This window comes from Peromyscus maniculatus, chromosome 14, assembly GCF_049852395.1.
Source record: "Peromyscus maniculatus bairdii isolate BWxNUB_F1_BW_parent chromosome 14, HU_Pman_BW_mat_3.1, whole genome shotgun sequence".
Lineage (NCBI taxonomy): Eukaryota > Metazoa > Chordata > Mammalia > Rodentia > Cricetidae > Peromyscus > Peromyscus maniculatus.
In genome coordinates, this window is record NC_134865.1 from 16,005,820 (window position 1) to 16,016,382 (window position 10,563).

Below are 10,563 nucleotides of genomic sequence, written 5' to 3' on the forward strand. Positions count from 1 at the left end.
GCCCCCTCCCAGAAACTGCTTGTTCAAGTCTCAGGAAACTGAAATTGAGGCCTGACCTCTGAGAGAAGACTCAGCAGCCTGTTATGGCGTCTGTTTGGTCCTTTCACTTTGGGCTTTAAAGTCTGAACCACTCACGTCCAATTTTCCCCTTGCTAACTTATCCCTCGATGTTTCCTAGACCTCTTTTCCTCCAGTCTGGGGGCCACCGCTGTGGAGGTGTCAAAGGAACCCACAGCAGAGAGGAGCTGGGGTGGGGGCTGACTGGGCACGCATGCGCGCCAGAGACTCAGCAAAGCCCTGCATGGTACCTTTGGTGCAGGAAGAAAAGCCTACCCCATCTTCTGGGGGCCCCTTTATGACGCTGCTTTCCTCTGGCTGGTTGGATTAGTTACACTTTCATCAGCTTCTCTTAAATGGTTTTTCTCCTGTTGTCACACCACGAATAAAAGAGGATATCACTTGAAGAGGCCCCCACGAAACAGGAAAGAAAAGGCTCTTCATCCCCTTATTCTGGAAACTTGATTTTCCTCCTCCCAAGCTGAAGCCAGTGGGATGGTTGTGTTTCCAGACCAACATATCTATGTTGTTCAGTGATTTTATTAAGAGAAACATATAAGACACCCCCTCCCCACCCCACGCGTTCTGTGTTGGGTGTATCAGGTTTTCTAAACCTGGCCAAAGCCATGACATCTCGGAAGCCGCGCCAAGTGGGAGCAGCCAGGAGATTATGACACCCAGGCAGCAGGGGGCAGTGTGACACAGGTGAACAGAGGACCTTGGGCGACCGTCGTCGGCAAGGAGGCTGCTGGAGACAAAGGCAAAGCGGCCGAGGGCTGTAAATCTTGCATGCTGAATTCCTATGCAAGAGACAGTCGTGGCTGTATCGTAATTAAAACGTGCTGCTGGGACGCAACTCCCTCACTGATGACTTCCTCTTAGCGGCCTCATTTCCCATAGAGCGAACCAGAGACTGGTTCCTGGCTCAGTGTGGGTTGCAAGGCTTTCTGGGGTGTTCAGCTCCACCTTCCCAAATACAACAACAAAAAAAGTCAATCAACACCACATTGCCACCGAGCGTTCCCTAACCGTCTTTATGGAAGTGGGGCCGTGTGGCTGCTTAAGGACGGGATCTGATGGTTGACTCCAGTATCTCCAACCCTTGGGAGGCAGGAGGTGGAGAGGCGGGAGGACACGGGTCGGAAACTGTTAGTTTCACAGGGTTGTGGTAGCGAGGTAGGTATTTACTAACCTAGGAGGTTAGAAGTGCAAAGCGAAGGTGTTGGCAGGGTGGTGCTCCCTGTAAACCCTGTGTGTGTGAGAGAGTCCTTCCCCGCCTTGTGGGAGCTTCCGGTGGCGGAGCATGGCTTGAAGCAGCGCCGTTTTATTCTGCTCCTCTGCCTTCCTATGTCTTACAGTAATACTGTGTCCTCTGTTTCCACGAGGTTGTCCTCTCGTAAGGACACCGGCTCCCTTCCGTAAGTGGTCTATGGCTCTTCAGCATGACATCATCGTGACCATTTGCTACATCTGCAAGGACTCTTTCCAAACACCATCCCATTATGGGCCACTGGGGACTAGACTTGCAATACATCTTCTTTTGGGAGGGTGCACGATTTAACTCATACAAGGTCATAGATATTTTTTGAGTCCTTTATACTTACGTTTATACGTAGTCACATCAGGAAGAAATACTTAGGTCTATTACATTATTTGTGTCTTTAACTGATCATATGGCTATTGCTGGTATTCAAACAATTTTAAGGACTTTTTTTTAAATTAACGTGTATTAATGATACGAAATAATGGGCTTCACTATGTGATTTTTATACGTGCATATAATATGGCTTGATTCTACTTACTCCCATCCTACCTACTGGTTCCTTCCCCCCACTCCAAATAGTGGGAATTATTTTAGAGGTGATTCACCCCCTCCACCCCCTTGTTGCTCAAGGAGCGTTAGATGGGCGAGGGGGGGGCTAATCTTATTTTTATAAACTCTCTACCATTTACGTTGGGAGTCACTGTTTATTTAGGAGCTTAAAATAGCCTCTGCCTGAACAGGGACTTGAACCCTGGACCCTCAGATTAAAAGTCTGATGCTCTACCAGCTGAGCTATCCAGGCTCTTTGGAAGGACACAGCATAAATACAAACTGATCGCAGTGTGTACCTGTTTAAAAACCTCCAGTGGTTTCTCTTCCCGCTTGGGATTTGAAGCCCTAAGCCAGAACTAAGTGGCCTTAAGTATTTCTCTGCCCTTTCACACCCTGTAACATCCTTTCCTCCTCAGACTGCTCCGGCACGACCCTCTGCCGGGCTTGGCTCACTCCACGTGGGCCCCTGCCCTCACTGTTCTGTGATCCAGGTGGTTTCCCTTCACCCCTGCACGGCTTCTTCCTCATCTCCTTTAGACTCTGCTCGGTGAGAATGATACACTCTCTCTTTTTATAGCGTCCCCTCCCTTTCTCTGAGAGTTTGTCGAGCGCGTTTGTTCAGTATCTGCTTCCTCTACCATTATGTGATTGCCATTAGGGACTCTGTTCGGTCCATTGTTGAGCTCTTCATGTCTAGAACAGAGCCGGGAACATAGCAGGTTCCTCATAATTATTTACTGAGTGAATTAATAAATGTAGATAATTTAAACTTCAATCCATTTCCTAAATTATATTGAATAGTAATAAATTTACCAGAGACTTGGAAGAAGAACCTGAAACCAAAGATACAAGAATATTAAATATTTGATTCCTAATAGATTGTCCTAAATAATATATGTTTAATAATATGTTTTGTAAAATAGCCATTATTATAAAATTGGCAATAGCTGCCGTTTTTCACTCACGTATTTTGTGTGAGAGCATACTCTAAGATCTTCATTTACATTTTTTATTTTATTTTTTTCTGAGGCAGGGTTTTTCTGTGTAGCCCTGTCTATCCTGGAACTCACTGTGTAGACCAGGCTGGCCTCAAACTCAGAGATCTACCTGCCTCTCCCTCCAAGTGCTGGGATTAAAGCTTGGGTCACCACCATTGCTGCCGGCTTGATTGCACTTTTTTTTTTTAAATGTTCAAGATCTCTTTTTTATTTTCTTTACTACATAAGTGAGGACATCAAAATGAAAGAAACCTCAATAGTTTGCCAGATTGATATAAGTGGATGCAGAATTCAAATCCGGATCAGGCTGGCTTCATAGACCTTTTCATAACTGTGTTAACACTAGCTCTGCCTGTCTGTCTCTCGTTTATTAACTTACCCTGCTGTTGTGAGAGCTTACCTCTTACAGAGGACTATTTCAGGCTCCGGGGAAGTTTTTCAAAGAGTGATTAGTTCTGTGGAAGACACACATATGCATACATGATAATTGATTTTTTTTAATAGAAAAATGGACAGTCCCGAGAGTTTGCATACACCTTCCCCTGGTCCTATAATGATTTTCTTTCTGATTAACATCTTGCATTGGTGGCTCATTTGTTATAGTTGATGGACCAATATCGATGCATCATTATTAATGAAGGTCCACAGTTTACCTCAGGCTTTGCTCCTGTGTTGAACATGCTATGAGTTTTATCAAATGCCTAGTGTCAGGTATCCAGCATTACAGTATTATGCAGAACAGACTCTCCTCAAAGGGTCTTCCATATGGTCGGATGTCTTGTTTCTTATAACTGAGCAGTATCCTTTGAATGTATGAACTGCAGTTTATATATGCAGTCTCTTTCTAAAGCACACCTTGGGAGCTGGAGAGGTGACTCAGTGGTTAAGACCACATGCTGTTCTTGCAGAGGACCTGAATTCGATTCTCAGCACTCACAAAAGGCCACTCATAACTGCCTGTAACTCCAGCTCCAGGTGATCTGACACCCTTCTGACCTCTTTCTACAGACAGGGATGCGCGCGCGCACACACACACACACACACACACACACACACACACACACACACAGAGGAAAAAAAAGGGTACCTTGATTTCTTCCAAGTCTTGGTAATTATAAATAAAGCTGGTACAAACATTTGTAGGCAGCCTTTTGTAGACATTAGCTTTAAATCATTTTGGTAAGACTCTGTGTCTATAATCTCCATGAGAGACTGCTAACCAGCCTTCAAAAGTGGCAGTTTGTGTTTCTACCAGCAATAAGGGAGAGTTCCTGAGAACTTATATCCTTGCTGAGTTTCGGTGATGTCAATATTTTGGGTTTTAGCTATTTGAATAGGTTTGTAGTAGCATCTCCTCGTTACTTTAATTTGTACCACACTAATGATGTATCATCTTGACCATCTGTTTCTATACCATTTGTATGTCTTCTTTGGTGATCTTCAGCTCTTTTGCATAGTTTTTATTTGGGCTGTTGAATTTCGCATTAAATATTGGTTCTTTGTGATTTTTGGATACAAGTCTTTCATCAGTATGTATTTTACAAATAATTTCCCCCAGCCTATGCATATCTTTTTGGTTTCTTAAAAGAAATTCTATTTTAAAAATTCAACTGAACTATTCTGACAGATAAATTTTGTTCTTATGCATTAATTTATTTCAAAGGACTTATGGAGCGGTAACAAGTCACATATGGCTTGACAAATCATTTTTGAAAAAGTAAAATTAAATACAATTGAAAAGTTCTGTCTTAAAACTTATAGGCTAGTACAATATTATGTAGTGAATGTAGGAGTTGTATTTATGTATGTATGAAATGTAGCTGAAAAGAAAATTGTCTTTCTTTTCCTTCTATTGAAAATAGCTTCCCGCCCCCTCACATGATTACAGTTTCCTCTCCCTCTACTCCTCTTAATTCCTCCCCATCTCCCCTCCCTCTGGATCTACCCCCTTTCTGTCCCATTAGAAAACAAACAGACATCTAAGGTATCTTAGTAGTCACTGTTCTACTGCTATAAAGAGACACCATGACCAAGGCAGCTCTTAAAAAGGAAAGCATTTAGTAGTGGTCTTGCTTACAGTTTCCGAGGCCTAGTCGGTTATGATGGTAGAGAGAGCATGATGGCATGCATGGCTCCGGAGCAGAAGCTGAGAGCAACATCCTGATCTGTAGGCTGCAGGAAGAGAGAGAACTGGGTCTGGCATGGGCTCTTGAAACCTCAAAGCCCCAGGGACACACTTCTTCCAACATGGCCACACCCTCCTTATCCTTCTCCCTGAGGACTAAACTTCCAATTATATGGGCCTATGGGAGCCATTCTTATTCAATTCACCATGGGATAATAAAGGGTAATAATAAAACAAAATATAACAAGATAAAACAAAAACTAACATAGTGGATTGGAACAAAACAAACAGAAGGAAAAGAGCCCAAGACAAGGCACAAGAAACAGTTGGAGACACAGAGACCCATTTGTTCCCACACTCAGGAATCCCACAGATACACTAAACTGGAAGGCACAATATGTATTCAAAGGACCTGTGGGGTAAAAAGAGAGAAAATGTATATGAATAAAATAAAATAAAATAAAAATAAGATAAAATTAAACAAACAAATGGAAAAGCTCTGACATGACATTATGAGATAAAGAACCCATTGAGTTCATTTTCTGTTGGCCATTTATTGCTGGGTGTATGTCCTACCCTTAAAAGTTGTTTGTTTTTTAGTATTTTTGGGGGGGGCACTACCCAGCTCCCAAATAAATCACACACGGAGGCTTATTCTTAATTATAAATGCCCAGCCTTAGCTTGGCTTGTTTCTTGCCAGCTTTTCCTTAACTTAAATTAACCTGTCTGTCTTTTGCCTCTAGGCTTTTACCTTTCTCTATTTTGTATACCTTTCTCCCTTACTTCGTTGCTGGTTGTGTAGCTGGGTGGCTGGCCCCTGATGTCCTCCTTCTCTGGCTCCTAGATCTCCCCTCTCTCAGGTTTTTCCTTCTGTATACTCTTTCTGCTTGCCAGCCTCACCTATCCTTTCTCCTTGCTATTGGCCGTTCAGTTCTTAATTGAACCATCAGGTGTCCTAGACAGGCACAACAACACCGCTTCACAGAGTTAAACAAATGCCACATGGACAAAAGTAGCACATCTTAAAATAATATTCCCCAACAAAAAGTGGTTTGTTTCCCTTGCGAGTCTCCCTTGGAGAAAACTAAAATTTCATTTGCAAGTGATTATCTGTTGGTTTTAAATAAGCGGCATTTTTACTCTGTGAGGAAAGGTCACGAGGCACGACAGAACCTAGTATCAATGCTTTATTAGGAGGAGGTGGGGGTGGAGGCAGGGTGGGATGGGGTGGGGGTGTGGGGCAGAAGAGAGTGACCAGGCCTGTGGAAGAGAAGGCAGAGAGCGGGGAGGAGGAGAGAACAAAAGAGAGAGGAAGAGTCTGTGACCTGCTTTTTAAGGATTTTCCTGCACACGCGCATGTGGGCTTACAGAGCTATGCCACACATACACACAGATTACATGACCACACTGTGCGCATTACGTAATCACTCGGCGCACGGATGACGTAAGACCCTTACTTAGCTACTGAACTGTGCGTGTGTGGTCCCATAGCTGGAGGAGTGGCAGAATCCTAACATTATCAATTAGAAATAGCTTCTCAAGGCAGAGATGAAGGCAGGTGTCCACTTCTCCTTTGAGCTGTAGGATCCCATCTGGTGTAGACCCGTGCAGGCTCTGTGCATGCTGCCCCAGTGAGCTCAAATGTATGTTGATCCTGTTGATTTAGGGGATCCTTCATCCTCCTCTGGCTCTTACATTCTTTCTGCCTTCTACTGTGGGGCTGGGATGGGGGCTGGTCCCTGAACCCTGGGGGGAGGGATTTTATGGAGACATCCTGTTTAGGGCTGAGTTTTCCAAAGTCTTTCACTCTCTGCATAACGTCTGGCTGTGTGTCTCTGCTGCAGGAGGAAGCCTCTCTTATAATGATGGTTGAGCCAGGCCCTGATCCGCTTCCCTGGCTGGAGAATGTATTTGGTTCTTGATCACAAAAGAAAGGAGAAACTGTCTTGACCCTTTGTGTTAAAAATGAAATTAAAGTTTGAAGATATGAAATTATTTTTTGAAGAAAATATCTGCAATAATTATGAGAGACAGAGGTTAACAACCTCCCTGTATATAAAGTCCTTAATATTCAGTAATTCAAAATTAAGACCACAGTTAGGGGCAAAGACATTAACAAAAGATTTATAAGTGGCTAGCATACCTTTAAACATACTCAACTTTAGTGAAAGAGGCAATCAAATTTAGTGTATACAATACCAACCAAATTTAATTTATACAACAGCATTTCCACAGGTCACATCTGCAAAAGTTGCAGACTGAGGCTCATCTTTACTGACCATAATGTTCTTCCAAGCACTACTCCTTAATGAAGTGGTACAGCCTTTTGGGAAAACAGATAGGAAAGATGCATTAACAGTTTTGGAAAAACAAAAACCTTTGACCCACAATTCTTCTTCAGGGAATATGTCTCAGAGAAATAATTACAAGTGTAAATAAAGATTTATTCACAATGATGCTATCTGTTATTATTCATAATTGAATAGCAGAAATAATAGTGAATTTTAGTTCAGATATGAAACAGAATATTTTGCAGCTTTAGAAAATGATGCACTAGATGAAGAAACATGAAAAAAAAATTGGGGGTGACAAAATTATTGATGAAACATGTCTTAGTTTTAAAAACTTTTTCTTAGCTGGGTGGTGGTGGCACATGCCTTTAATCCCAGCACTCTGGAGGCAGAGGCAGGTGAATCCCTGTGAGTTTGAGGCCAGCTTGGTCTACAGAGCGAGATCCAGGACAGGCACCCAAACTACCCAGAGAAATCCTGTCTCAAACAAACAAATAAACAAACAAACAAAACAACAACAAAAACCTTTTCCTGAGATTTGTTTTTATATGTATGAGTGTTTTGCCTGCACACATGACTCATATGTATGCAGTGCCTGTGGAGGCCAGAAGAGGAGTCACATTCCACTGCACTGGAGTTGCAGATGCTTGTGAGCCACCATGTGGGTGCTGGGAACCAAACTCAGGTCCTGCTGAGCCATCTCTCCAGGCTGTTGTTCTACATGTTGTCAGAGGTCACTGTGCTAACATCTAAAAATAGTGAATTTAAAGCTTTGATAAGCCCAGGCTCCCAAAAGTTAGTTATGACCCCTTCAACCAATGATGCTTGCTGAATATCTTAATGCTTCCGTACAGAGTTAAATGAGTCAGAAGGAAAAACTATATTAAACATTAATGATTATTGCCCTGTGGTGGGGTGAGGTTGTGAAGGTAATATAGACTCCATCTTAGGGAAGGGCCACCACCTTAGACCACCTGCTGTACTCAGTTCCAGGAAGGACCTCAGGAATGTGCCATGACAACAGATACAGGGCAGTATGTTCCTGCAGACATTCTGTGTGCGGTTTATGGCCCTTGAAGATACCCAGATAATCCTGCCGAGCAAGTTGTGGTTCTCCGCCAAAAGTACAACCCAATAGTTTCAAATGTGGTTTCTCGCCAAAAGTCTAGACTAATAATTTCAAAAAATCACCTTGCCCCGCATCCCTTCTACCCAATCCCAAGTTGCCAAAGCATGTAATTCCTGGCTTGTGGTTTTTCCCTATAAAAACTCTCTAACCCTGGGCCAGTGCCTACCACCAAATTTCCCTCCATTTGCCTGATGGTGGCCCAGGTTGAACCTGACAATTAAAGAACCCTTATGTGATTGTATCGGAAACCAGCTCCTTGGTCTCTGGGGGTTTCGAGAAACGGGTACAACAAGGTCATGAATGGCTATTTTTATCTGTGTTTTCTATTTTCTTTCTGATGAATATATTATACTTAATATTAAGGAACATTAAATATTTGTACAAAAATTTTAGAAGAATTAAAAATATTGTATGCCTTTAAGGATGTGAAATGTACAGAACAAACTGCAGGTAAGACTACTAAAATAACAACAATGCTATTTACTTTGGGTATTTTTTTTTTTTTTTGCTTCCTTAGGATTTTTCAGATTCAGAAACTTTAAAACAAACAACAAAAAGAACAACCCCACAAAAACAAACAAACAACCCCCCCAAACCTACAATAAATATTAACTATTGTTCTGGTGGAAGCTCCACCTCAGTCTCTGGCACCCCAGCACCCACATACCCAAAGAGTCTAGCATGTTTGGGCGGAAGCTCCACCTCAACTCTCTTCCCCATCTCTTTCCCTAAACCTGCCCCTTCAAACAGGGCTCCTCCTCCAGAGATGCTCAAGACCACTCCCTCAAGGTATTTAAGCTGCACCTCAGAAAACAGCCACGTGGTTTTCCAGTCTTTTGTTCCCATCTTCTCTCTGGGGGGCTGGAGAATCACCTGGGAACACTTAACCCATTAAACTGGGGCTTTTTCTTTGTTTGTTTGTTTGTTTGTTTGTTTGTTTGTTTGTTTTTCGAGACAGGGTTTCTCTGTGTAGCTTTGCGCCTTTCCTGGAACTCACTTTGGAGAACAGGCTGGCCTCGAACTCACAGAGATCCGCCTGCCTCTGCCTCTGCCTCCCGAGTGCTGGGATTAAAGGTGTGCACCACCACTGCCCGGCTAAACTGGGGCTTTTTCTAATTTGGTCTGATTTGGTTTGATTTGGATTGCTGTGTCGGGGGAGAGGCCTATTGGGGTGCAAAAAACTTACCAACTATATTTATAATAATTTAAGAACTCACAAAAATTTGAGATGATTTTAATGCCTTATATAAAAAAAATTCACTTTGTTCTCTGACTAGCCAGTTGTGAGATATAAGATCTTGTAAGACCCAAGAGAGTTACAAGAGGTGGACAGTGGAGGAGGAGGCCTCATGTGGCATGTTAGGTGGGCTATCCCAGGAACTCGTCCCTACTGAGATTAGCCAGCTGCTTTCTGTGTCCTCAGCAGAAGGTGGGAAACCACCTCCAAAAATTTTGCAGAGTTTTGTTGAACTCTGTTTCATCCTGTGCTTTCAGTAGCTGCGTTTTCTGTCTTGTAAGCCAAGAAGCACAGATCACCGGAGTGGGAGATCATGGGATATGTCTAAGATGGAGACCTCTTGTCTTTTCTTCCCTTCTGGTAGGGGCAGGGTTTGTGACGAGACTCAGTAAGAGAGAATGCAGACTTTCTTGTACAACTGGGATGTACGGATGTAAAGCTGGGAGTGGAGGAGGTTCTACTCCCCATGCCTGCTAGAAGTATCTTGGCCACCAGAGACCTCTTTCTCCAAGGTCCCCACCCACCCGTCGTGCTGACTAAAAGAAAAGCAGTTCTTGGTGAAAATCTCTCAGACAGCTCATTTGAATCTAGAAGCTAGTTCTGCACACGCGATCCATACAAAATTGTATTCAAGCTTTTGAGAAGAATGGGGAGTGGACACACTCTGTGAGGGTGTGCCTTCTTCCTCTTTCCTACAGATGTTAGAAAACAGAGCCTCACTTACAATTTTGAGTCTTGGGCCGGAGAGATGGCTCAGTGGTTATGAGTAGGTAGTACTTACTCTTCCAGAGGATCCGAGTTCCATTCCCAATCCAGTGTCAGGTAGCTCACAGCTGTAACTCCAGCTCCAGGGGGATCAGAAACCCCTGGCCTCTGCAGGCGCCTGCCTGCATTCATGTGGATATCCTA

At 43.2% G+C, this 10,563-nt stretch overlaps 1 non-coding gene across 1 annotated transcript; it reads right to left on the reverse strand.

Annotated features, from left to right (window-relative positions):
• Positions 1–2,050: 2,050 nt before the first annotated feature.
• On the reverse strand, positions 2,051–2,123 carry Trnak-uuu (transfer RNA lysine (anticodon UUU)). The gene has a single exon. It is a non-coding gene; the product is annotated as a tRNA-Lys (tRNA).
• Between the last annotated feature and the right edge of the window lie 8,440 nt (positions 2,124–10,563).